Source organism: Marmota marmota, unplaced genomic scaffold (genome assembly GCF_001458135.2).
Source record: "Marmota marmota marmota unplaced genomic scaffold, marMar, whole genome shotgun sequence".
Lineage (NCBI taxonomy): Eukaryota > Metazoa > Chordata > Mammalia > Rodentia > Sciuridae > Marmota > Marmota marmota.
Genome location: NW_026000102.1, coordinates 981,879 through 1,005,045, shown reverse-complemented (window position 1 = coordinate 1,005,045; position 23,167 = coordinate 981,879). Strand labels below are relative to the sequence as shown.

The following is a 23,167-nucleotide window of genomic DNA, read 5'->3' as shown; positions in this document are numbered from 1 at the left end:
CAGGCCCCTCGCTTTGGGAACTGCTGCTCTGCACTGACCGGGTAGGTGTAAAAGGCCTCTGTTTCCCTTTCTAAAAAACGGAGACAACCACACCCTCTGGGGCTCCTAGGATTGGGACGAGTCACATGACTTTTGTTCCCTGAAAGTGGAGGCTGTGGTCCTCAACCCTGGCTGTGCTTTGGACTCGCCTGATGGGCTTTAAAAAGTCCTGATGCCCGGGCTGCAGCCCAGACCAATTAAGTCGGAAGCTCTGGGGTGGGGCCAGGTGTCCGTGTTCTCCATGCCCCCCACCCAGCTGACTCTAAGGAGGCACTGGGGGAGCTTGTTAAAATGCAGATCCACAGTCAGCAGGTCTGGACGGGGCTGGGAGTCTGCATTTTTAACAAATGCCCTGGTGTTGGGAGGCTGCTGGTCCGCGGACCACACTTTGAGGAGCAAAGCCCAGAGTCGAGGAAGGAGCTGCTGTATCCCAGCTTGGAGCGTCTTCCAAGACACCTCAAGAGGGCGAGTAAGGTCTGTCCCTGTTTTGCAAGCCCCCCCTCTGCCAGCGTCCCTGGCACACGTGGGGCTGTTTCACAAGAGTGTAGACAGCGCTACTGGGGAGGGCTCCAGGGTTCAGATGGACACGCGCAGGCCAAGTTCATTGGCCATGTAAAGCCAGCCTCCAGACCTCTCAGCCCAGTGCTGGAGAAAGTGGAACCAGGACTCAAGTCTGTTGTCCCCAGGAGCAAGTACCGTCTGCCTTCCGGGGACGAGTGGGCAAGGCCAGAAGCCAGCTGGATCCAAGAGCCTCAGGGCCATCAGGGCCGCGGGCCATGGGCGGGAGGGAGCAGATCCTTGGCAGGCGGAAGAGGCCCAGGAGCCAGGTCGGGCCTTGGCACCGTTGAGGATCGTCTGTGCAGGTGGGAAGCCAGGGTCAGGTGGGAGCTTCGACCCTCTCCACTCCGAGTGGTCAGCCAGCGAGGGCAGGTGATGATGCGGCTGGACCCGGGGCAGAGTCCCAGGAGTCCAGTCTGGGGCGGCCTTCTGTGCGGGTCCAGAGTAGCCCTTGGGGGGGCTGCCCACCTCCTCCAGCAGCCACTCCCAGCAACGCTGCCTGGACTGTCCCAGGCCAGCTGAGACCCCGACTGGGTGGACAAGAGGATGGGAGGGACCAACTAGAGACACAACCGTGACGAGCCACAAGTTGGCACCATAGCTGAGGCCAAGAAACTGGGGTTATGTGACCCACAAAGGAGCCGGCACCAGTCGGGGTACACACAGGGACTCTTGTCCCTCTCCTCACCCATGGATTCAGGACCCTCCCACATTCCCTGAAACACACTTAATTGTTAAGGATTTCAACTCTGATATACAACAAACTCATAGTCCTAAGCATCCTGGGTTCTAGGATTATAGGATCATGGAACATGTTAGGATCATAGGATTTCTCAGTTGCAGGTGACAGAAAGCCTGTTTGTCCTTGCCTCATAGCCATAGGAAAGTTCCAAACTAGAACTAGGACTTCAGGCACAGCTTGACCCAGGAGCTTATGTTTCTCTGTCCCTCAGTTCATGGTGACTTTATTCTTGAAACGAACGTTGTGGCTTGATTGTTCCTGGTAACACAAAGCCTGTATCCCCTCATGTTCAAGTCCTGCAGAGTCTCTTTCCCAGCAAGTTGACAAAAATCTTAGGACTGAATTCTCATTTGGCCCAGGTTTGGTATGAAGTCATCCCTGAACCAATCACTGTGACCAAGGGGATGACGAGACCCTCGGGGGCTGAGGCCTGATGAGCATCCCCCTTCCAAACCCAGTGGCTGGAAAGGGCAGGGCAGCTCTTCACTGGGAACTGGGGGCTGCTGTCAAGAGCGTGGTGCTCAGACGCAGGAAGGTGAGAGCACGGCGTCCGACTCAGACTCCAGGATGCTCTGAGGAGTCGACTCAAGGCCTAGAGGGACCCCCACCGTGGCCCCCTTTTGCTCTGCCTCAGCTCTTGGAACCTGGGCTTCCCTGTGGTCACTTGGCAGTCGGCCGGCTGTTTCCGGTGTGGAGGTCGAGAGTGAGCTAAAGACTTGGTGCATAGGGACTGCCAGCAAGCAAACAGGCCGAGGGACTTGTCTGGTGGCCTTGGGGACACTCAGTGGCCCATCGGAACCTACAAGAGGAAAGACAGAGGCATAAACGCAGCACGAGAGACTGAGTTCTGGATCTCGGTTCCGCGCTCTCGGGGACAGTCTATACACTAACCCCTGCCGAGCGCCACACTGGGCGGAGCCCACGTCCTCACCCCTGGACTCTGGACCTGGCCGACGGGTGGGAGCCAGAGAAGAGATTTGAGATGTTAGTGTGGTCACATTTGCCCTCTTGACCTCCTACCATAGCCACAAGAGGGACATCCCAGGGTGGTCTTGGCCCCGCACAGGACACGCAGAGCCCAGTGACCAGCTCACAGTCGGCAGGGCTCAGGCCAGCCTCCAGACCTGCCAGCCTCCAGACCTCTCAGCCTCCAGACTTCCCAGCCTCCAGACCTCTCAGCCTCCAGACCTGCCAGCCAAGCTGAAACAGAGTCACTCAGTGTCACTGACATTGGGAAGTGGCCCTGCTGCCTGTCAGTCCAGCCCTGCTGGGACTTTGGCAACCCACAAACTGGGCTCTGGGGCCGAGGTTCTGTGGTGCCCCATGGGGCATGGACCTGGGAAAGTCATTCCTTCAAAGAGCCTCAATTGTCCCATCTCTAAAGTGAGGAAGCTCAGGTCTGGCCCCAGCCCCTGGCCTCGAGGAGCCCCGGGCTGCGGGATCCTGGCAGTGGCCCCTGGTGGCTTCCAGCCTGACACCGAGGCAGCAGGTGGCACAGAAGAGTTGGGCTGTGGCCAGTGCAGGAACAGACGCACTAAACTGTCCCCGAGTCAGGAGGAGGGTGGGCGGAAGGCTCCGGGAGGGAGACGGTGGGGGAAGAAAGGTCCTGAGCCCCATGCCCAGCGAGGGGCCGTGTCCGTGGGCAGAGGGTGGGGCGACCTGAGAGCTGGGAGCCGCAGACCCTCCCCCAGGGATGGAGTGGGGGGCTTCCCCAGGCCACGTGACTCTCCGGGGCCCCTGGCTCCCCCAGCCCCTCCTCCAGGCCCAGGGGAGCAAGGCCTGGATTCTGGGTCCATAGGCCCCCCTCCCCTGGAGCCCTGCACCGTGAGCGGGGTGGAGGAGGGAGGCCCAAGGGGCTGTGGAGTGGACGAGGACGTCTTTGAAATGAATGGTGCAGTGGGATGGGCAAGCTTCCAGATGAGACAAGTGACAAAGAAGCGGGGATGTGAAAGTGGCCTCATCTGCCACCAGCTGAACCACAAACGGGACCCACGAACCCTGTCCCCCTCTTACCTTGTAGACATGTGACGGCAACCAGTCAGACCTGAGTTCAAATCCCGGGTTAAATGGCTCTAGCTGTGTGACCTTGGACTAGTGACTTACCTTCTCTGTTGCCATTTTTGTTTGTAAAATAAAAACGTATTTTAGGTGTTACAGTGTGAGATCGTTGTGGAGACCAGGTGGAGGGATAGCAGGCATTTGCTGAGCGCTGATGTTGGACACGGACTGTGCCCTTCCAAGCACCCCCGACTCCTTGGCTCAGCCTCGGGAGGTGGGTAATACTAGGAGCCCCTTTACAGATGCAGACACTGGTGCACACACTAGTAAATGGCAGAGTCGGGATTTGAACCCAGGTCGGGTTCATCTACCTGAGGTGCCAAGAGCAATTTGCACCCTGCACAGAGGCCACAGATGAAAGTGTCAGCTTCGCCTCATTCTGTAAATGACCACAAAACTATTTGAGAGGACGAGCAACTCCTGGGCAGCAAGTCCTAAGGAGACCTCCCCGGGCCACAGGAAGTGCGTTTCCCTGTGTTCTCTGAGCCCCAATGTCACGCAGCAGTGACATTAACCCAGGTCTGCTGTGTGCCAGACACACTAGGATGTGACCTTACTGGGCGCTTGCGGCCACTACTTTAGGCAGGTGCTGTCCCCATTTCACAGGAGGGGAACCCAGATGCGGAGAGTTGAGGTGACGAGGACACCACCATCCATCTGGGAGGGGACATGGGCGGAAACACCCCTGAGTCCGTCTGCCTCCCAGCCCCACTGGGAACCGCCTGTCCTGCATGCCTGGATATTCATGGGTTGAACATGACAACCAGGGACCCCAGGGACAGGGGAGGCCCTCTGCACGAGGTCCCACGCGCACGTCCAGGTCTGGTTCATCTACCTGAGGTGTCCTGACTCCGTGTGCATCTTCCTGCCTGAGCCTGTTGCGTGCCAGCCGACCTGGGCAGCTCTGCACACAGGACGGGCGGGCCCAGGAGCCACAGCAGCCGTCTGGGCGGGAGGTGAAGCGGGCGGAGAGTGTCTCTGTTGATTCATCCAGTGCTGCTGCAGGGTTGGACCCTAGGGCCTCGCATGTGCTGGGCAGCGCCCGGCCACTGAGCTGCACCCAGCCCTCAGCTTAGAGCCTGAGAGGACAAAGGCACCTGTCAAACCATCCCCAAGGCCAGAGACAGTGGACTGCACCTCCCTGCCCTCTTGTCCCATGTGTGGAGAGGTGCCACTGTCCCTTCGCAGAACAAAGGACAGGAGGGTGGGACTGGAGCCAGCGGGGCCGGACGCGCCTGACTCTCTGAACTGCTCTTTCTCGTCCACACAGGGGAGATGGGGCTCCGGGCTGCCGTGGAGTAAGGAGAGGAGCCTTGGGTGCACACGGCTCGGCTCCACAGTCGGTGCTCAATCGATGCTCCCTGTGGTCATTCTCAAGGGAAGGAGACGTGTAGAGGCGGGAAGGCAGGGCGCCTGGGGGACAGACGGGGAGAGGAGCTGGAGCAAGAGGGGCAGGGACACGCCCCCAGCTCAGGTGCCCAGGCACAGCCCACCGAGCTGGCCGGGGCGCTGCCTGGTGGCCACTGGGTCTCTTATGCATTCCCTCTGCGTCCTGCTCACACATCTGCCAGGTGTGGCCTTGGTTGTCAGCAAGAACAGCTGTCCCCAACGTGCCCAGCTGCAAAATGAGGACCCAGAAATGCCGGGAAGGACATAAAGGCTTGGCAAGGTGGCCGAGAGGACAGTGCTGCCCGGAGGTGACCACACCAATGTGGCCACCTGCCCTGGGTCCCAGTCTCCCCGTTTGTGAGGAGAGAGGCTAGGAGATGACCAGGCAGTGGTGTTAGGTGGCACCAACCCCGTGGTGTGTCTGCAGCCATCAGCCTGGCCCCTGCGTCCTGTTCTCGAAGTGACCATGACCTTGTCCTCCTGGGTCCGGGAAGTAGCTGCCTTTTGCAGGGTGGGTCCTCTGGTTTCTGAGCAAGGACCTCCTCTGAGAGAGCCCACCCCCAGATGGAATTTGAGCTCCACCTTGGGCTGTTTCCCCTGGGAGTGACCTCGCTGATCACCAACAGGGGGACGAGTTGAGTCGTGCTTGACCTCAGGATGAGGCCCCAGTGCCATGCTCAGGAGCACTGACAGTGGTCCCCAACAGGGACCTCGACCACCAGGGAGAGGTAGAGGGACAGGTGTGGCATCTACAGCCTCGGGCAAACCTTGGTTCATATCCTCTCCATCCCTGTTTCTGGGACCCTTCACCAATCCCTTAACCTCTCGGACCCTCCATTTTCCCATCTGTAAAATGGGAAGATCAAGTGGTGCTTGCCTGGGCTCGGGTCCCCAGTGATCACCTACTGGGTGACATAAAGCAGGTTACTACTCTCGGAGCCTCAATGTCCTCATCTTTAAATGAGGGTGACAAGAGGACCGTCCTCGGGGGTGGTTGGTGAATGGAGTAAGGCACACTGAGAGCCTGGCAGGCAGTAAATGGCGGCCATTAGCTGTTCCTGTGGCTAATGTCCTAAGGAGCATCCCTCTGCCCAGAAGGCCCTGTAGCTGCCAGGACACAACGACCTGCCGTCCAGCTGACATTCCAGTCCAGAGGCCCCGGCCACTGCACTTTTGGCACCGAGCGTTCTTGGCCCTGCCCACGGAGACGGGCAGGACAGGAGCTGGCTCTGGGGCGGCCATCAGAGCCACAGATTCCTGCCTGGGAAAATGCCAGAAGAGCTATTTCTTGCTGTCACTGAGGAGGCCCAGTGGGGCCTGGTGGCCAGGGTTAAAGCTGACCTGGTTCCTGGCTCCAGAAGGCCAGCCCGGCTGACTGGGTGGGGGAGAGGATGACCAACTGTGCCCAGAAGCTGAGGCCAGAGAGACCAAGGCCCAGGGGAGGGTGGGGCTGGGATTCTCTGCTGAGTCATGAAGAACTGAGAGGCAGGCGCCCAGGAGCCCGCGGCATCCCCGGGGGAGGCTGGGCAGAGGGCTGTGTGAAGACCCCTACCCTCTACCCACGGGAAGCCACCTGGGCACTCAAGAGCCAGGTGTGGCTAGTTGTCCTTGACCCTGGCCCTGCTCACCCAGAGCCCCCAAGGTTTCCACTCAGGCCCTCACCGGGCTCCCCTCAATCAGGGCAGCCTCGGCTCCTGTCCACGGTCCTGAAAAGGCCCAAGGACAAGGCCCATGGTGGGACTTCCACCCCGCCCCTCCCAGTCGCTCTGGCCAGGAGAGGACTCCGTTTTGTCCTAGTCAGAGCCTGCGCCTCTTTCCCGCTGGGTCACGGCTTTGGCCTGTGCACTTGTCCACGCGTCTCCACGGCCTTCTGCACCTTCCATCACGTGTGCTGCCGCTGCCACTGGACCCTCAGAAACCTGGGGCTTCCGTGTTCCCCACAGCCACCGCCTCCTCAGCTCATTCTGCCTTGCCACACTGTCCTGGGAGGTGGCAGCCAGGGGACCCTTGCCTCATGTCCTCACCTGGCAGTAGGAGCAACGGGCCAGAGATGGAAGGACACCAAGACCACAGAATAAGTCCCAGCAAAACCAGGCCGGCCTCCAGGTCCCCTCTGCCCCTCCCCCTCACTCCCCATCACCGAGCTTCCCGAGGATCCTGGACTTCCATTCCAGCCGCTCTGTCCCGCGCACCCCAGGCCTGCAGAGGCCCCGCCCTGTGTCTTCCCCTGGGGGAGGTGGGTCTGTGTCCCCAGTTTACAGGTAAGGAAAGAAGCCCAGAGACAGGAAGCAAAGTCCCCAAAGCCACAAAGCCAGTGTGTGACTGAGCTGGAACTTTCAAGGGTATTTCCAACCTCCCAATTTCAAGGGCCCTCGGGTCTACCAACACCCCGATGTGGAGCTTGCACTTTCACCCCTCCTAGGGGAGAGTCCTTGGCTATGGGCATGATGTCCAGCTCTAGGGCAGGAGTCTGCTCCTCCCCACCAGGGCCCTGGTCCCCATGTGAAATACCCCTCCGATGTCACCTGCATTGACTTCCACTCTCTAAGGCCTCAGCAATAGCTGGTTTTCTGCAGAGGTTGGGGTCAGAGCAAAGGCCCCTGGAAACACGGGTGGGGGCGCGGGGGGCCATCTTGTCGGGAGAGGGTTGTGCGGCAGTGTGAATATTGATGAAGCTGTAATTGGCTCCCTCTTTCAGAGCCTGGGCGTCTGCAGGCCCAGGCGCTAGGGCTAATTGTTGCAGGCAATTAATAACTTGGATTGTATTCACTCTGGCACAGGCTGCCGGCTTCCTTGGAGGAGGCAGTGAGGCTGGGAAAGGAGAGCCGGGCCTGGCTGCTCGCAGGATTCTGGGGGAGCAGGTGGAGGGGGCTTCCCATCTGTCAAGCCCAGGCCCTGTCTGGAGCACCCCCTTCCCCACCCAACTCGATTGCCCTCCCCCAGACTCTTCCGGTTCTCTCAGATGGTGGGCGCTCTTCTCCATCAGCTCACAGGTAACTCCCGGACAGAGCTTCAGGGAAGAGGGGGCTTCCAGGGGAGCTCAGGCCCGGGCCCCAGGATGCCTGACAGCCAACCTAAGCTCTTCCGATGACTTCCTACATGACCTCAAGTCAGAGATTCATTCACTGTGAACTTGGGCGAGTTTCCTGAGCTCTTTTACATCCATTATGTCATATGAAGTGCAATCAACCCTGAAAATCACCGAAACAGAATTGATCATTCCATCATATATCTTTCTAACGATATATAATTACAACTATATATAGAACTGATCATCAAACTGTTACCTATAAATGTGGCCCACTTCTGCTGAAAAGGTAATTGCAAGCATATTAGAGGCAGAGGTCCTTAGGACTCTCATTTTGAAGATGAGGAGATGGAATCGCCGAGAAACGAAACGACTCGTCCAAGGTCATACAGCTAATAAAAGACCCGTAGAAAAATCAAGCCCAGTTCCCTCAATCCGAGCTCTCTGCAGCACCCCCCCCCACACACACACACACTGCTTCCTGGAGAAGGGGAGGCTGGAGCTGGGTCAGGACCTCCAGAGTCAGAGTGTTAGCAGCTTGGAAAGGGACCTAGTTATAAATGTATTTATTCTGCTCCCAGGTGCTGGGACAATGTCTTAATCTACCATATTTTTGAAGATAAACACTCCCAACACTCCCCATATGCTCCATCCTCAGCTGCTCAACCATCTGGTTGGAGGACTCCATTTGCACACAACCCCCTCACCGGGGCAAAGAAGGGAGAGATGATTTGGTCAGCTCTCGCCAGCAGGTGGTGATAATGCAAAGACTATGGTAATATTTATTTAAAGCTTGGTATGTGCTCTGCCGTGTGCTAAATGCTACTTTTGCATAGATTTTTTTCACCCTTTATGAGCTCCTTGTAGTCACTACTATGGGACAGTTACTTCCACTCTCCCCCCACTTTATAGACAAGGCAGCTGGGGCCCAGCAAGGTGAGGTGACTTTGCCAAGGTCACACGGTTGGCAAGGGGTGGAACGGAAAGATGGCTTTCTTGGAAAGAGTGGAACCAGAGGCCTGGCTCTGACATCACTGGGGGAAGACAGAGGAGAAACGAAGGGATCAGAGGTAAGAACAAAGCAGCCTTTTATGGCTCGTCCCCCTCACAAAAGAAGGGGTTTCAGTTAGTCACAAGACTTGAGCGGAAGGGAAGGAGCTTGTCTGTACCTACCCTGGAAGACCCTGGAGGAACTTCCCCCAGGCAGCACAGGGATGGGGACCCAGAGGAGACCAGAACCTCATTCTCTGCAGCTTTTCAATGGGGCCACATCCGAGGCCACTGGAGTCTGCCCTGATGTGCGCCTGGAGGTAAGGAGGGGGGTTGGGGAAGTGCCCTGAGGTAGGGCAGAGGTCCCCAGTCCAGTATTCCCAGGCCTGTGACCACCTCCGCTCCCCACCCCACCGGAGGAGCAGGGAGCCTGCAGCCAGGCCCCAGGAGAGGATCTCACAACTTTCCACACCGGCACCCACCCCTGCTGCCACACGGTCCCTTTACAGCAGGCATATTTCAAAGGCCTGGTTCTATTTGCATTTTTAAAACCCGGCTGATGGCCTGGGAAGATTACCTCTCTCCAGCGCTCCCGGCCACCACAGTCCGCACTTGCTCCCACCTCCATAGGTCCCTGCCTCTGCCCCCTCCCTTCAGAGAAGCTCCTTACCAGGAGCAGGCAAGCCCACTCCCACCAGGTCATCTGGAGGTCCTGAGAGGCAAGGGAAGGCTCTGAGGAATGTGTGACCAAGGTGGACACAGGTCCAGCCAGCTAAGCAGAAGGAAGCCAGGACCCCTTTGAAGGTCATGAGAACTTCATCAGGACCCTTATCAAGTTCACTAAAAATACTCTCCGGGGAGTGGGGGCTGCATGGGCAGAGGGTGGCACAGCATCACAGGACCACGACAGGGTGCCCTGTGGGTTCAGCAGACTGCCAGGAACGGCACTGCGGCCTTGGAGGACTTTGAGGAACCTTCTGGAAGCAGCCTTAAAACAAACTGAAGAGAAGCCAGCCATTCACTCCAGCAGAGCGAACCCTGTGCTCTCAGCTGGGCCAGGGAGCACACTGGGTGCCGCCATTGCTCCTTAAAAACCAGCCTTTTCCTGGTCTCCTTCCCCCCACCCTCCCCCAGGGCTCCTCCCTCTCCGCCTTCCCTCTGGGATATGGTGATTGGGCTGGACGTTTGCAGGCAGTGCTGAGCTATCCTTCTGTATTCATCTTTCGAATTTGGCCTCTGTCCCTAAGGCAGCAACTCAAACCCTCTCCACTTGGAGAGATCTCTGTTTGCAGCTCAGAGTGGCCCCCTTCACACCAGGACCTACCCCCACCTTAATGTCTTCAAGGCTGGATGGAGCCACTGAGGGTCCTCTGTCAGACTCAGACAGCCTGGCAGTGGGTCCCTTGATGATCAATCAGCATAGATGAGCTCTCCAGCACCTGGGGTCATCAATACCAGTGTGTCCACCTGGCAGCCAGCCAGTGGGTGCACCTCTCAGGGACCGCACACCAGAGAGGCAGAGCAGAGAGGCAGGTGGTGACAGAGTGGGACCTCACTCAACATCCCAAATTAGAGGGGGCCCACCTTGATTTTCCCCTTTTAAAAATAAGGGCTAGGGGCTGGGCCTCAGCAGTAGCACATTTGCCTGGCATGTGTGAGGCACCGGGTTTGATTCTTGGCACCACATATAAATACATAAATAAAGGTCCATCAACAACTAAATATAATATTTAAAAAAATTGAAACCACAATNATATAATATATATATATATATATATATATATATATATATATATATACATATATACATATGTGTATATATATAAATATATATAATGTAAATATATATATAAATCAGGGCTAGGTGCTCTGGTGGGGGACTAACGTGGGTTGAACCACGTGGGGCAGGTGTGGGGCAGATGTGGGGCAGGTGTGGGGCTTGGCATTTCACTTCATAACTCTCCCATAGGCTGGAAGCTTCCTGAAGGCAGGGATTCTGTCTTGCCCACCTCCAGCACACACACTGTCCATATATTATGAACTCGTGGCTCAGGGTTACCCAGTGGTGGCAATGGCTTCCCTTCTCTGGATTCTATCACTAACACCTCTTGATCCTGCAGATGGGGGCTGGCCTCTGGTCCTCTTTTGAGGCAGCCTCCTTGGCTCTCCCTGGGTGACACCAATGCCAACACTTTCTGAGCCCTGATGGAAAGGGGCCAGGCCACTGGCCTTGGCTTCCAGCCTCCTTCTCCTTGTGGCCCTACGGCCAGGGGTGTCAGTGTGCAGACAGCGTGCTATCGCTGGAGGGATGCCCGGTCCCAGGGGCTGGCAGGGCTCTGGGCTCTGGTGCCAGCGAGGTGAATGGAGAATGAGGGAGGAAGACACAGTACCAGGAGCCTGAGCTTGGCAGCTCCCTCCGGAGGGCACCCGGGGATGCCCTCGAGTGTCCAGGAGGCTGGCAACCTGCCAAGGCTGGGCCGACCAGCTGGAGAGGCGCAGGAGCGCGGGCTGGGAAGAGACTAAGGAACCTCAGAACCTCGGGGGCGGGGCGGGGGCCTGGCCAGGGCCGTTTGCAGAGGCCGGGACTGACCCCCAGGGGTCGCTGCGCTACACGCAGCCNCGGCCAGCCGAGGTGAGTGCGACGGCCGCCGGGCGCCCATCCAGTCTTGGGGCTGGGGATACGTTGCTCCGAGGAGAGGGCAGGTCCTCCGCATCGCCCGCACCCTGGCCGGCGCCAGGAGCTGTGTGAAGTTCTCCCGCGCTCTGGCCAGCCAGGGGTGCGGGCCTCGGAGCCCCCGGGAAAGCCGCCGGTGGCGCAGAGTCCAGGACTTGAGCCCCGAGGCCGGGCCCCAGCCTCACACCAACACCCCGCGGAGTCAGGGCAGCTTCGATCTGCACGGGCGAGCTCGATGTCTAGAAACGGGCAGGCTTCAGACCTCCGGCCACCGGCTCGTCCCGTCGGGTGGACGTCTCGTTCCATAAAAGTTGAGCGTCGGTCTGAAGCCGCCGATCGGTCTGTCCGCCGGGCTTGAGCAGAGGGACAGACGGGGAAGGGCTGTGGACTCCCCCTCCACCCACCCTTTCCTTTAGCGCACTCGTGCTTTCGGCGGGACATTGAGTCTTGGGGCCCAATTAACCTGGCCGCAGGTACCGCCGGGTGCGCGTAGGGGCTCTGGGGTCGGCGGGCTGATGATGGAAGCTGACACCTAGAGAAGGCGAATGAGGGTGGAGATGGGGTGGGCAATGGGGCAGTAGCAGCCCCGAGGGTGGAAGGAAGATTCCCCGCTCGAGAGGCGCGAGTCCGGAGAGGCAACCCCGCCGCTGGGAGAAGTTTCCCCAACTCCCCAGGGAGGCCCGCCGCGGAGCTGGGAAGGGGCCTCCTTCGGGCTTCCTCCATTTGGCCCCTCCGCTCCGCGGCCAGCGCCCGCTTCCAGCGATCCCTCTAGAGGCTGAACGAGGGTCCCGGTCTGTCCGTGCGCCCGGGTCAGCACCGCGGACAGCGCATTGAGCCGGCCGGGGAGCCGAGCAATAGCCCCAGCGCGTGCCAACCAGCGCACGCACACGCAGCCCCACAGTCCGCGCGCACTCACATCCGTCCACGCACGCGCGCACACACCACGTACAGACCACTCGCGGATTATCCACGCTCAGATTCACAGTCCACTCGCAGAGTTACACACGCACCCACAGTCCATACGCACATCATCCACACACAGACCCAAGATTGACCCGCATGTGAACGCAGATCTCCCCGCAAGCTCGGGGAAGTGGACAACATCTGACTCCAGGTGCACACTCGGCTGCTCCCTCCAGATGGACTCACTGAGTCCTAGACTCAGAATCCACTTCACGGGGCTCCACTGATACCCTGGGACTCACAGAGCCCCTCGGGCTTCAGGTGAGCATATCTCACCCCCCCACACACTCTCCCACCCCTCCAACTCCAACCCCCACCCCCTGCACACGTGTCACACACACACACACCATTCACTGCTAAGAGGCAATCAGCCCCCTCCTCACCTCCCACTTCAGACCTCTGAGCATCTCGGGCATCTGCCCAAGGAGGGAGGAGAGAGCTGGAAGCGAGTCTTGCAAAATCTTGGTTTGAAGCTCGGGGTCATTGTGTTTGGTTTTCCACCGTCAAGTTCACCCAACCTAGTCAGACCTGCCTTCTCCCACCAGCGTCCACTTTCTTTGTTTCCCTGCCCTCCGTCCCACCCGTCCATGTTCTTGGTCTGTCTTTTCCGCCATCCTCCTATTCTCTCTCCCACTTTCCTTAGCTTGGGTCTGGCGCAGTCTCCACTCCCAGGTGCAGCAGGCCCAGGGGAGCCGACTCCATTCTCCCAGGCTCGCCTCCTCCTCCACAGACCCCACGTCTCCATTCCCATCTCTTTGGAAGTCTGACCCTCCTCTGCCCACGGCCTCTGCAGCTTCCGCCTCCTTTCCAGGGCTGGGTGCCTCAGAGGCCTTAGCCTCTCCAAGGAAGGGAGGTTCTGGGAGGAGGGGGGTGTGTGGGGTCCCAGCCAGCCCTGCCCGGGAAGCTGGCCTTTTGAAGGGTTTGCACCCAGGCCTTGGCTCACTCTTGCCCTTAAAGACCAGAAAAGGGATGAGAAAGGAGTGGTCCTGTGGTGGAAGGAGTGGAGAGGCCGGATCCTAGCCCCAGCCTGACCACAGATTCCCAGGGTGTCCTTGGGCAAACTGCTTCCCTTCTCTGAGCTTCATTTGTAAAGTGACAGAGCTGGCTGGGGTGACCTGTGGGGTCCCTTTGGGCCACAGTAACCTGGAACTTTGACTGTCTAGTAAGTCCCTGGATTTAGTGGGATTGAAACTGTGGTCGTCATCTCTGAGGTTCCGGTACCTTTGTCATCTTGACCCCGAGTGAGGGATGTTCAGATGATTTCCTTAATACAACAGAAATGTCAAGTAATTCTCCTAAGGTTACCCGCTGAAGTACCATGTCCATGGAGGGGAGGCAGGCACTGATCCGGCTGTCAGGTCAGATCAGTGAGCCACCGACTCTGGTGGAAATGTGGTGAATGGACAGGGAGGAGATTACACCCCGTCTCTAGGTCCCCGTATGCCCGGAGCCATGGTGACGCCTTCTTCCTACAGTTTAGACCTGCCTCCCTGTGTCCCCCTCCCCTCTCCTGCACCCCGTCACTCAAAGGCCGACGGAGTTGTCTGAGTTCGGGTCCCTCCTCCCAGGAGGCAGACTCTTGGCTGGTTCTGAATGACCCCAGAGAAGGGACAAGCTGAGTGCACCTCTGAGGTCCTGCCAGTGGGTTGGGACCTTGCAGGCAGCTCCGGGTCCCTGAGAGTCGCCTGATGGACTGCCTGCAGGTTCTCATTTGCCACATCTGTGGCCAGAGGAAGGGCGGCGGGTACCAGCATTTCTCAAACCACCACGAGTCAGGGGCTTCACGAGGGAGATGCCGAGGAAGAGGGGGTTCCCTGAGGCCTGGGCCCGCCCACTGCCAGTCATAAAAAGCAGCGGTGGTGACGGTGGCACTGGTCGTTGATGATGACAGTTTTATTGGCGTCCATAACCACGTGGGCATTACTTTCATGGGAAGCTTGGTGACCAGCCTCTGGGGCTCCCTCCCCCTCTTTGCAATTATTTCCTCGCCTGAACCCCTTTGGACCCCTCCCGGCACCCAAACGTGGAAGAACTGAGGGGTGGACAGTGAGGCAGGAGTGTCCAGATGCCCATCCTCCTAGCCAGGAAGAGGCTTTGTCGTTCGGAATCCTCCTCCCTGCCCACCCTCCCCCCACCGGAGCATGTTTCTGCCAGAGGAGCGGAGAAGTGTCACCGTCTGTCAAAACACCCTCCAAGCTGGATTCCAAAGCACCAAGGCCCAGGGAAGATAAATCCGGAGCCGTGTCAGCCCGAAATAGAGACGGGCGCCCAGGCTCGGATCTGCATCTCCCACGAGCTGTGTCCCGGGTGGACAGGACAGCGAGCAGGTCTCCTCCTGGGTGGACAGGACAGCGAGCAGCACTCCCCACGGGCTCCCGGGAGGTCTCCTCCCAGGCCAGGGCAGGATGCTGCCCGGACTGGTCCAGGGAAGGTACCAGTGAGTTCCCAGGGAGCTCACTCCCGGCCTGGCCACAGGACCAGCGGGCCACCCGTCCTGGTGGGAGGCTGCTGAGTAATGCGCGTCTGTGAACGAGTCAGGGCTCTTTGTGAAGGGGCACCATGCAAGGCTGGCGGCCTCCGGTCCCTGGCCCACAGTGGGCGGCTGGAGATGACAATACCAGTAACAGTGGCTGCCACTGCTGAATGCCTACCGGGTGCCAAGTGCCAAGGATTCACAGACACTGTCACACGAGCCTTGCAGCCACCTGTGCCACAGGAATCGTTATCTTCACTGAATGCATGGGAAAATCTGGGTTCAGAGAAGTGAAGAGACTTGCCCAAGGTCACACAGCTTGGAGACCAACCTCGGGTTTTGATCTGAATGAAGCAAAAATCCCGGTTTCCCCAGTATTATGCATTGTTTCTAGTTATATGTTCATTTGTTCATTTTTTTGGAGGGGGGTCAAGAAACCCACAGTATGATGGTTTTTAAAAGAATATAAATTCTGCTGCCAGCAGTGAAGACCAGTACTACCACCCAGCTTACCTCTCAGTGGCCCAAGCCCAGGGCCTGAGGCTTCTGAGCTGGGGCTGGGCCCCAACTTGGAGAGCCCGACCCACCTCAGGCAGGAGCCCACTGGGGAGGCTGGACTTGGAAACACACCTCAAAAAGGTCAGCACTGCGAGAGGCCTCTGCAGATGGGGAAGTTCTTTCAGAGAGGGCCAGTGAGCTGCCCGGCATCACACAGCACCGTGGTGCCACAGCCAGAGCCTCAGCACCCCAGACTGGGCTCTTCCCACCTAACCTCCTGGTTTTCTGAATGTGTGTCTATGACACCAGTGACCTAACACCTCCCCTGCAGGGCAGAGGGGAAGTGCTGCGCACCAGCTGCTCAGAGTCCTCTCTGTCCTGACACCAGCCTGCCCGCGCCGTCCGGTCCAGGTCGTCACCATGAACAGTGACCATTGTGAACATAGGACAGTAGCCGGGTGCCAGCCACCGTGCTGAATGCTTTGCAGACATTAGCCACAAAGAGCTGCATGTTAGTCAGAGCTCTTTGGAAAGGGGCACCGGCCAAGGCTGGTGGCCTCCGGTCCCTGCCACAATGAGAGGCTAGAGCTGACCATACCCACAGGAGCTGGGGAGCGGCTGCCAGTTGCCGAATGCCTACTGTGTGCCCGCAATCCCTGCAGTCATCTAGAGGCAGGTCTTCTTGTTCCATTTCACCATATAAGGCACTGAGACCAGAGAGGTTGAGTCATCTGCCCAGGGTCACACAGCTTGTAAAGGGGCAGGTGGGGCCAGCAGAGCTTCTGCTACCAAATTTACTCTGGGAACCAGGAAGGGGAAGGCTTGGAAGCAAAGCCAGGGGAGGAGGCGGCGGTGGGCAGCCCGGGGCTATTTATACTAAGCCTCCCAGCCCTGGCAAGCTTGCTGGCATGTGTACCCGCAGCAGCTGTATCCCTGCCAGAACCTGGAAGGAGGAACTCAGTGCTTCTGGGACCAGCCACTGGAGCACGTCACCGAAGCGTAGGCTTGTGACTGCTTCCCCCCAAGCCCCCGGGGAGAACCGCGGAGAGAGCAGCACCGCGGGCTGAGCGGGCACCCAGATGGTGCCTTCGCCTCCTCCCTGTGTTCCGCCCTCTGGTAGAACCAGCCTGCGAACCTGGGCAGTTTGGAACTGGCCATTGGGTGGCAGACTTGAGTCTTGAGACGACTGGGAACAAGGGGTGACTGGCGGGGACAGTGAGAAGGGCTGGTGTGGGCTGAGATGCTCACAGGTGCCACCCAGGTCCCTTCCAGAGGTCACTCCTCAGAACCTGAGAGTGAATCCTGGGGGACGGTGTCCAGGACCTCCGACCCCCTCCGTAAGCTCTGTGTGCCAGTGTGACCCGGGAGTGGACACTCTGTCCTTGGACAGCTGACGGAGTGCCCTGCCCCCACTCCCAGGACCCCTTTCCCTGGAGCAGAGGTGGTGGGTGGCGAGTCGTGGCCCAGGTGGCTCCCAGGGAGTGCAAGGGGCACCTGTGTGTTCTCTGGGGCCCAGAGGACACCATCCAGGCCAGCAGCCTCCCAGGGCCAAGAGGCAGGTTCCCAGGTGGTGCCCCTGAGTGGCGGGGCTCGCTCCCCAGCTTCCCGTCTTGGTGGCAGAGCTGGGTGCAGAGTGGAAGGCTCATTCCCGCCCCACCATCTGCTCCAAGCATCCAACACACACTGGCACCTGGATGCGTGTCCCTTGCCAAAGCTTGTTAAGAGGAGACGCAGCTGCCAGCAGGAAGCCTCCTGGTCAGCCAGGTGGTGAACTTCCACTCCAGGGAAGGTGACTGAGGTGGGGCTTGGGGCCAGGAAGGTTGAGCCAGGTGGTGTCCCTGGGCTGTGTTTCCTGACCTTTGCACTCTCCAGAGGATTTCACCTCCTCTCCCCTTGTGGGGACTTCTGGAATTTGTCACTACAATGATAAGGACAATAGTCAACATATGTTGCTACCTGGGCTTAGAGGTTTTTATTTTGGGGGGAAGGGTACCAGGGTTTGAACTCAGGGGCACTCGACCACTGAGCCACATCCCAGCCCTAGTTTGTATTTTATTTAGGGACAGGGTCTCACTGAGTGGCTTAGCGTCTGGCTTTCACTAAGGCTGGCTTTGAACTCGCGATCCTCCTGCCTCAGCTCCCGAGCTGCTGGCATTACAGGCGGGCGCCACCTCACCTGGCGAAGGGCTCAGAGTTTTGTAGCTATCACTCACCTCGTCCTCATACCTGCCCAGCAATGAATGGGACAGCCTCACTGTCACCATTTTAACAATGGGAAATGCCACTCAGGGACTGAGCAGCTGGCCACTGAGCTGGCACTAACCCCGGTGAGCTGACCACAGGAGCCAGGAGCAAACTGCCACACCGTGGCCAAGACCCTCACTTTGGCCTCTGCGTGAACTTGATTTGGGTCTCGGGGACAAAAGCAGTTGAAGGCGAAGCATCTTTTGAATCCTCAGTCATCTGGGTAATTTGTACGCCTGGACTCGGGCTCTGTCCCCGGTGACAGGGTGACGGGGTTTGGCCAGTTGCTTCCTGAAGCCAAGCAACCAAATGGATCACTTTCCAGATGTCCATACATGGGCAGCGGCTGGTGGGCTGGCGGGACTTTCCTGGCTTTCACCCGATGGTGCCCCTGTTCACCCAGTGTGGACACGGGGGCTTGTGCCCCTCTGGACGGGCCTGCAGGAGGGAATTTCGGGTTGAGCAGCGTTGGCTGCTTTTAAAACATCATCTTGCAGCTTCACAAAGGCAGGATGTAGGTTTCAGCTCCTCCCTGCGACACAGGCGAGAGACACAGGCTAAGCCAGAGAGGGATCGGGCTCTGCAGAAGCGTCCGCTGCCAGAGGAGGAGGAAGCCCCTCCTGGTCTGGCCGAGGCCGAGCACCGAGGCTCGGGGCTGCGGGTGTCCTTGCAAGGCTGCCTTTCCCACGGGTTCTTGCAGAGCCTCGAGCAGGCGATCCCAGAGCGGCAGAGCCAGGGATCCGTGATAAACAGGGACCCGTCCGCGAGAGGCATTCGTGGGCATTAATGAGGCTGAAAATGGATCTGGGGTGAGAAGGTTCACGGAGCCTTTGGGAGGAAAGCAGTCCAAGAGGTCCCCGGGAGGACCCCGATGACTTACCAGGACAGCCCTCGCTCTCTAGGGCCAGTGCCCGTAGTGGGTGTGAGGATGGGAGGGGCTGCAGGCAGGAAGCCATGGCCTGGGGAGGGGCTGTGGCCTTGGCAATCAGGCTTTGTTGGGCAGGGCCTGACCCCAAGGGCTCACAAAGGGAAGCTTGGCATCCCCACCTGCCCAGGAGATCCCTGGGGAGGGGACTTGGTTCCAGATTAGAGTCCTGTGCATCTTCCCTCGAGGGTGGGGGTGAGAAGACCCACTAAGCCCAGGCCTGGGGTGGGGGGCTTCATTCTTGCCCTCACCTGCCTGAAAGACTGAGTGGACTCTTCTGCCCTCTGCAGACCAACTGTCCAGCACAAGGAGGCCCAGGCTTCCCGGCCGCCTCCCCCGCCCTGGAGTAAATGCCCAGGGTCAGGGTGGGGAGAGACAGATCCCACCCTCTCTGCACCTCCCACCCCTCCCCACCTGCGGGCCCTCTGGTCATGGGTGCCCGGCTCCTGGCTGGGGCAGGATTTGGGACCTAGAAGACTACAGGGTAAGGAGGCCCCCAGGACCCCAGACCCTGCGATCTCCTTCTGTTCCCAGCTGCCTCCTGCCTTCTGTCCTGTCACACTCCTGGCCCTTTGAAGACACCAAACGACAGACTCAGAGGCCCTAAGAGTTCCTTGAGTCCCATTTGACAGAAGGGCAAACTGAGGCAAAGAGAGGGGCAGACTTGCCCAGGTCACAAACACAGGACAGAGCCCCTTCACCACGGAAGGACTGGGCAGGGGCAAGCGGGGTCCAGGCTGGGTGGCACCTCCCTGTCGGTGGGGGAGGGGCGGGCTGGGATCCCTGGGCCTGGGGGTCGGCTTCACGGGTCTCTCTTGGGCTCTGGGGCTGGAGCAGTTCTTGGTGCCTGAGGTCTCTGAGCCTCCTGGGCATGTTTGGAGAAAGGCAGTGGAGGTGGGGGTGCTGGAGGGTGGCCGCCTGCCCCAGAGAGCTGGTCAGCTCTGGCCAGACTCCTATCTGTCTGCTGAGGCCCCGGCTTTGTCACCAAGGGTGACAAAGTGCACACTGCGGGGGGCTGGAGCACACTCCCCACCCTGGCAAGGGCCTCCGAGCTGGTCCCAGGTGCGGAGGGATCTGGAGCCCACCTCCTGGACTTACCTGCCCCCAGCCACTCCTGAGCTGTCAGTGGTCAGCATGGCCAGGAAGCCCCTCGCAGAGCCACTTCGGGGGCTGGCACTTCAGGGAGCTTCCACCAGGGACCCCTGGATGGGGAAGGTGGGCGTGAGTCCATGAAGCTGCCCTTCTCCTCCCCTCCCGGGGCCACTGCCCTGCTGGGCTGTGCCTAGACTGGCCAAACCACTGGGGCAGGCGCTGAGTGTGTGTGTGTGTGAGTGTGCATGAGTGTGTGTGTGTATGTGTGTGTGAGTGTGTGTATGAGTGTGCGTGAGAGTGTGAGAGAGTGTGTGTGGGTGTGAATGTGTGTGTATGAGTGTGTGAGAAAGTGTGTGAGTGAGGGTGTGTGATAGTATGTGTGTATGAGTGTGTGTGAGTGTGAGTGTGTGTGTGAATGAGTGTGTGTGAGTGGGAGAGTGTGTGTGTCTGTGTGTGTGTGTGTGCAGGCCCCACGCTGGTGCAGGTGGTGAGGGCAGCCTAGGGCCGAGAGTTCCCAATCGTCAGACTCAAATGGATCCTAACGGAGAGAGAGAGAGGGCTGCTAGAGCCAGGACTGTCAGGATGAGTTGCACAGGGGAAGGGGGAGGGAGTGGGGTCACCGGGTGGGATTCTTCTTAGCGCAGAGCTCACTGGCTGCAGGGACGGCTCTGACACCCACCTGCGGAGGCCCCCATCCAGCCCAGCCCGGCCGGCTGCCTGGTGTGGAGAGCTGGGGGGCCATCAGAGACGAGTCAGTAAAGCACCTAGCAGGTGCAGTGCACGGTAGAGCTTGGTGGATGGCCTTACCCCCTCCCCCACCCGCCCAGGGCCTGGCAGACAATCCCCACTAGGTCGTCCATGTTCTTCCAATCAGAAGCAGCTGGTTGGCAGATCTGGTTGGCTGTTTGCGGCCCCCTCTCTGGTCACAAAGTTCTGTCCTGGTCCAGATGCCACCATTTCTTCCCTCCCCATGGCTGGAGGAAGAGACCCTCCGAGGAGTGACCCCAGCCAGAGACGGAGTCTGCCTGCAAAGCTCCCGGGCAAGAGCCCCGTGGGGAGAGGCCAGAGCCTGGGGAGGCCAGCGTTCCTCATCTGCAGCCTGCCCTTCCCTGCTGAGGGAGCCCCGGGAGCCGGGGAGCACTCAGGGTCTTGAGTGAGATGTCTGGAATCTCTGCATGGGCTCAGCTGCTTGGTTCCACCTCTGAGAGCCATCTGGGGTCTGGGTGTGGAATTTGCTGCCTTTTTTTTTTTTTTTTTTGGCGTTATTAGGGATTGAATCGGGGAAGTTCTACCACTGAGCTACATCCCCAGCCCCTTTTAATTTTTTCCCCCTTAATTTTGAGACAGGGTCTTGCTAAGTTGCTGAGGCTGGCCTCGAGCTTGCGATCCTCCTGCCTCAGCCTCTGAGTTGGTGGGGTTCGGAATCTGTGTTTTAAGAAGTGACTCTGACTCACACTGAAGTCCAGGGGCCTGCAGAGAGGAGGGTCCGCTCTGCTGATTGGTAGACCTGCCCACAGGCAGCGGCCACATTTGTGACTCTTGCCACCTGCGAAGTTCATAATTACCCTCCTAGCTGCTATGCTTCAGCCAGGGGAGGGGACATCACCGTGCCCTTTTATAGATGGGGAAACAGACTTGCCTACAGCCCCTGGCTGGCAACAGAGCAGACTTGAACCCAAGTCCGACTGCACAGTCTACATTGCTTAGTTTACCCATCCCCCCCCCCGCCCCGCCATCAGGCCCTGGTTGCTTTCATTCCGTGATAGCCCTCTTGGTGTTGGGGCAACCAGATCTGTCCCCAGAGCCTATGGGAGGGAGCACACAGCATGGTGGAGGGCACCGAGGCTGCTGGGCCCGGTCTTGTTAGGTCCCTTTGGGGGTTTCCCACTGTTCCTTCTGAAATATCGCCTGAGCGCGGCGTGTTTGCCCTCGTGTGTTGTGCGGCTGAGTCAGCGGGGAGGCCAGCTGCCCTGCATGCTCCCCATCCCTGAGCCCGCCCTTCCCGGGAACCGAGGGGCCCTGGTAGGCTCACCAGAGTCCCCACCACCTCCCTCCCACCCCCCACTTGGGCTCTTCTCTTTCCCAAGAGGATGGTCGTGGGCATCCCTGAACTTCCTGCTGGCAGTGGGGCCCACAGGGAGGTGTTTCTGGTGGGGGGAAGGGCACAAGCCCGTCTGGGCCAGCTGCTGTCACCCAGCCAGGGCTCCGGGCTGGGCAGGGAACTAAGACGGTCCACACCCCTCCCTCTGTGGATCTCGGGCATCTCCCTGATTGGTGGCCTTTTTCTTTTGAGATTCTGGGTAGGACCTGGGACTTCTTGAAAGAAGATTCTGGAAGGGCCCTAGGGTGCAGGCGGCAGGCCGGACACCCAGGAGGGCCCACCCTGCAGTGCCGTCTGAGTGGAAAGGCTGGAGAGCCACGAGGCTGAGGTCTGAGTTCCAGTCCGCAAGGCTCAAGGCCAAGAAGGGCCGGTGTTTCGGCTTGAGTCCATGGGCCAGGAAAGACCACTGTCCCCACTCAAGGGATGGCAACAGTGACCCTCTTCCTCAGCCTTCCTGAGCTGTTCTGCTCCCCAGTGGGTTGGAGGGGCCATCCACCTGAGGGGCCGCAGCCTGCTGATTCCAACATTCATCTCACCCAGTGGGTGCACACACACACCCAGAATCCTGTCCTGCCCCGTGTCTGGGCACCTGCAACCCAGGGCACTTGGCACCTGCAGTCAAACCATCCATGAAAGGAGCGATCCCATCTGTGTTCCACCAAAGGAAGGCCAAGTTCCAGCGTCTGGCGGGGACTCCCTTTATATCGTGCACTGAGTTGTGCTTTAAGAGCTCGTGGGGATGCGCACAGTGTCTTGAGGGCAATGGTGTCTTCATTCCAGGCATCCCACTGCTCAAGGCCCTTGAGGGCCTCGAGTAGCAAAAGAGAGCCTGGGCTTTGGGATCACTAGAACTGAGGTTTTTACTCTAATTCTACCTTATTGGCTGTGTGACCATGATGGAGTTACTTAACCTCTATGATTACGATTTTTTCTTCTGTAAAATGGAGATGTTCGTATGCCTGCCTTGCTAACGTGAGGATGACCGAGGATAGGTAAAGAATACCGGGCACACGGTAGGTGCTCAGCTAACTGGGATGCTACCTTTATCCTAATGGGTGTCAGAGTGTCTGTGTTGAGCTGGCTGGGCGTTGGCTTCACACCGCCTGTGTGGTTCTGACCCACTTCCTCCCTCTCATTCCTAGGGCCTCTCCAGTCTCTGAGGCTGAGATGGAGCGGCCAGGTCTCAGGGGAGGGTTCGGGATCCGGGTGAATATCTGGATTGGTGGGAATATTGGGGTTTAGGACAGTGATACCTTGGAGGGACCATGGCCTCCTCCTGATTCCACCTCATGTGAGCTGGATGCCCAGGAGGGGCAGGCCATGACCAGGAGACAGACACAGTGTCCCCACTGCAGCATATCAGAGGCAGACGCAGGTACTCAAGAGCGTGCAC

General features: G+C 58.9%; 1 protein-coding gene across 1 annotated transcript in view; it reads left to right on the top strand.

Moving 5' to 3' along the window:
- The first annotated feature begins 11,383 nt into the window (after positions 1–11,383).
- Positions 11,384–23,167, top strand: part of Disp3 (dispatched RND transporter family member 3) — a 44,440-nt gene continuing 32,656 nt past the window's right edge. Inside the window, exon 1 of the mRNA XM_015501350.2 lies at positions 11,384–11,436. The gene's annotated coding sequence lies outside the window, so the exon portion shown is untranslated. The remainder of the gene's footprint in view (positions 11,437–23,167) is intronic.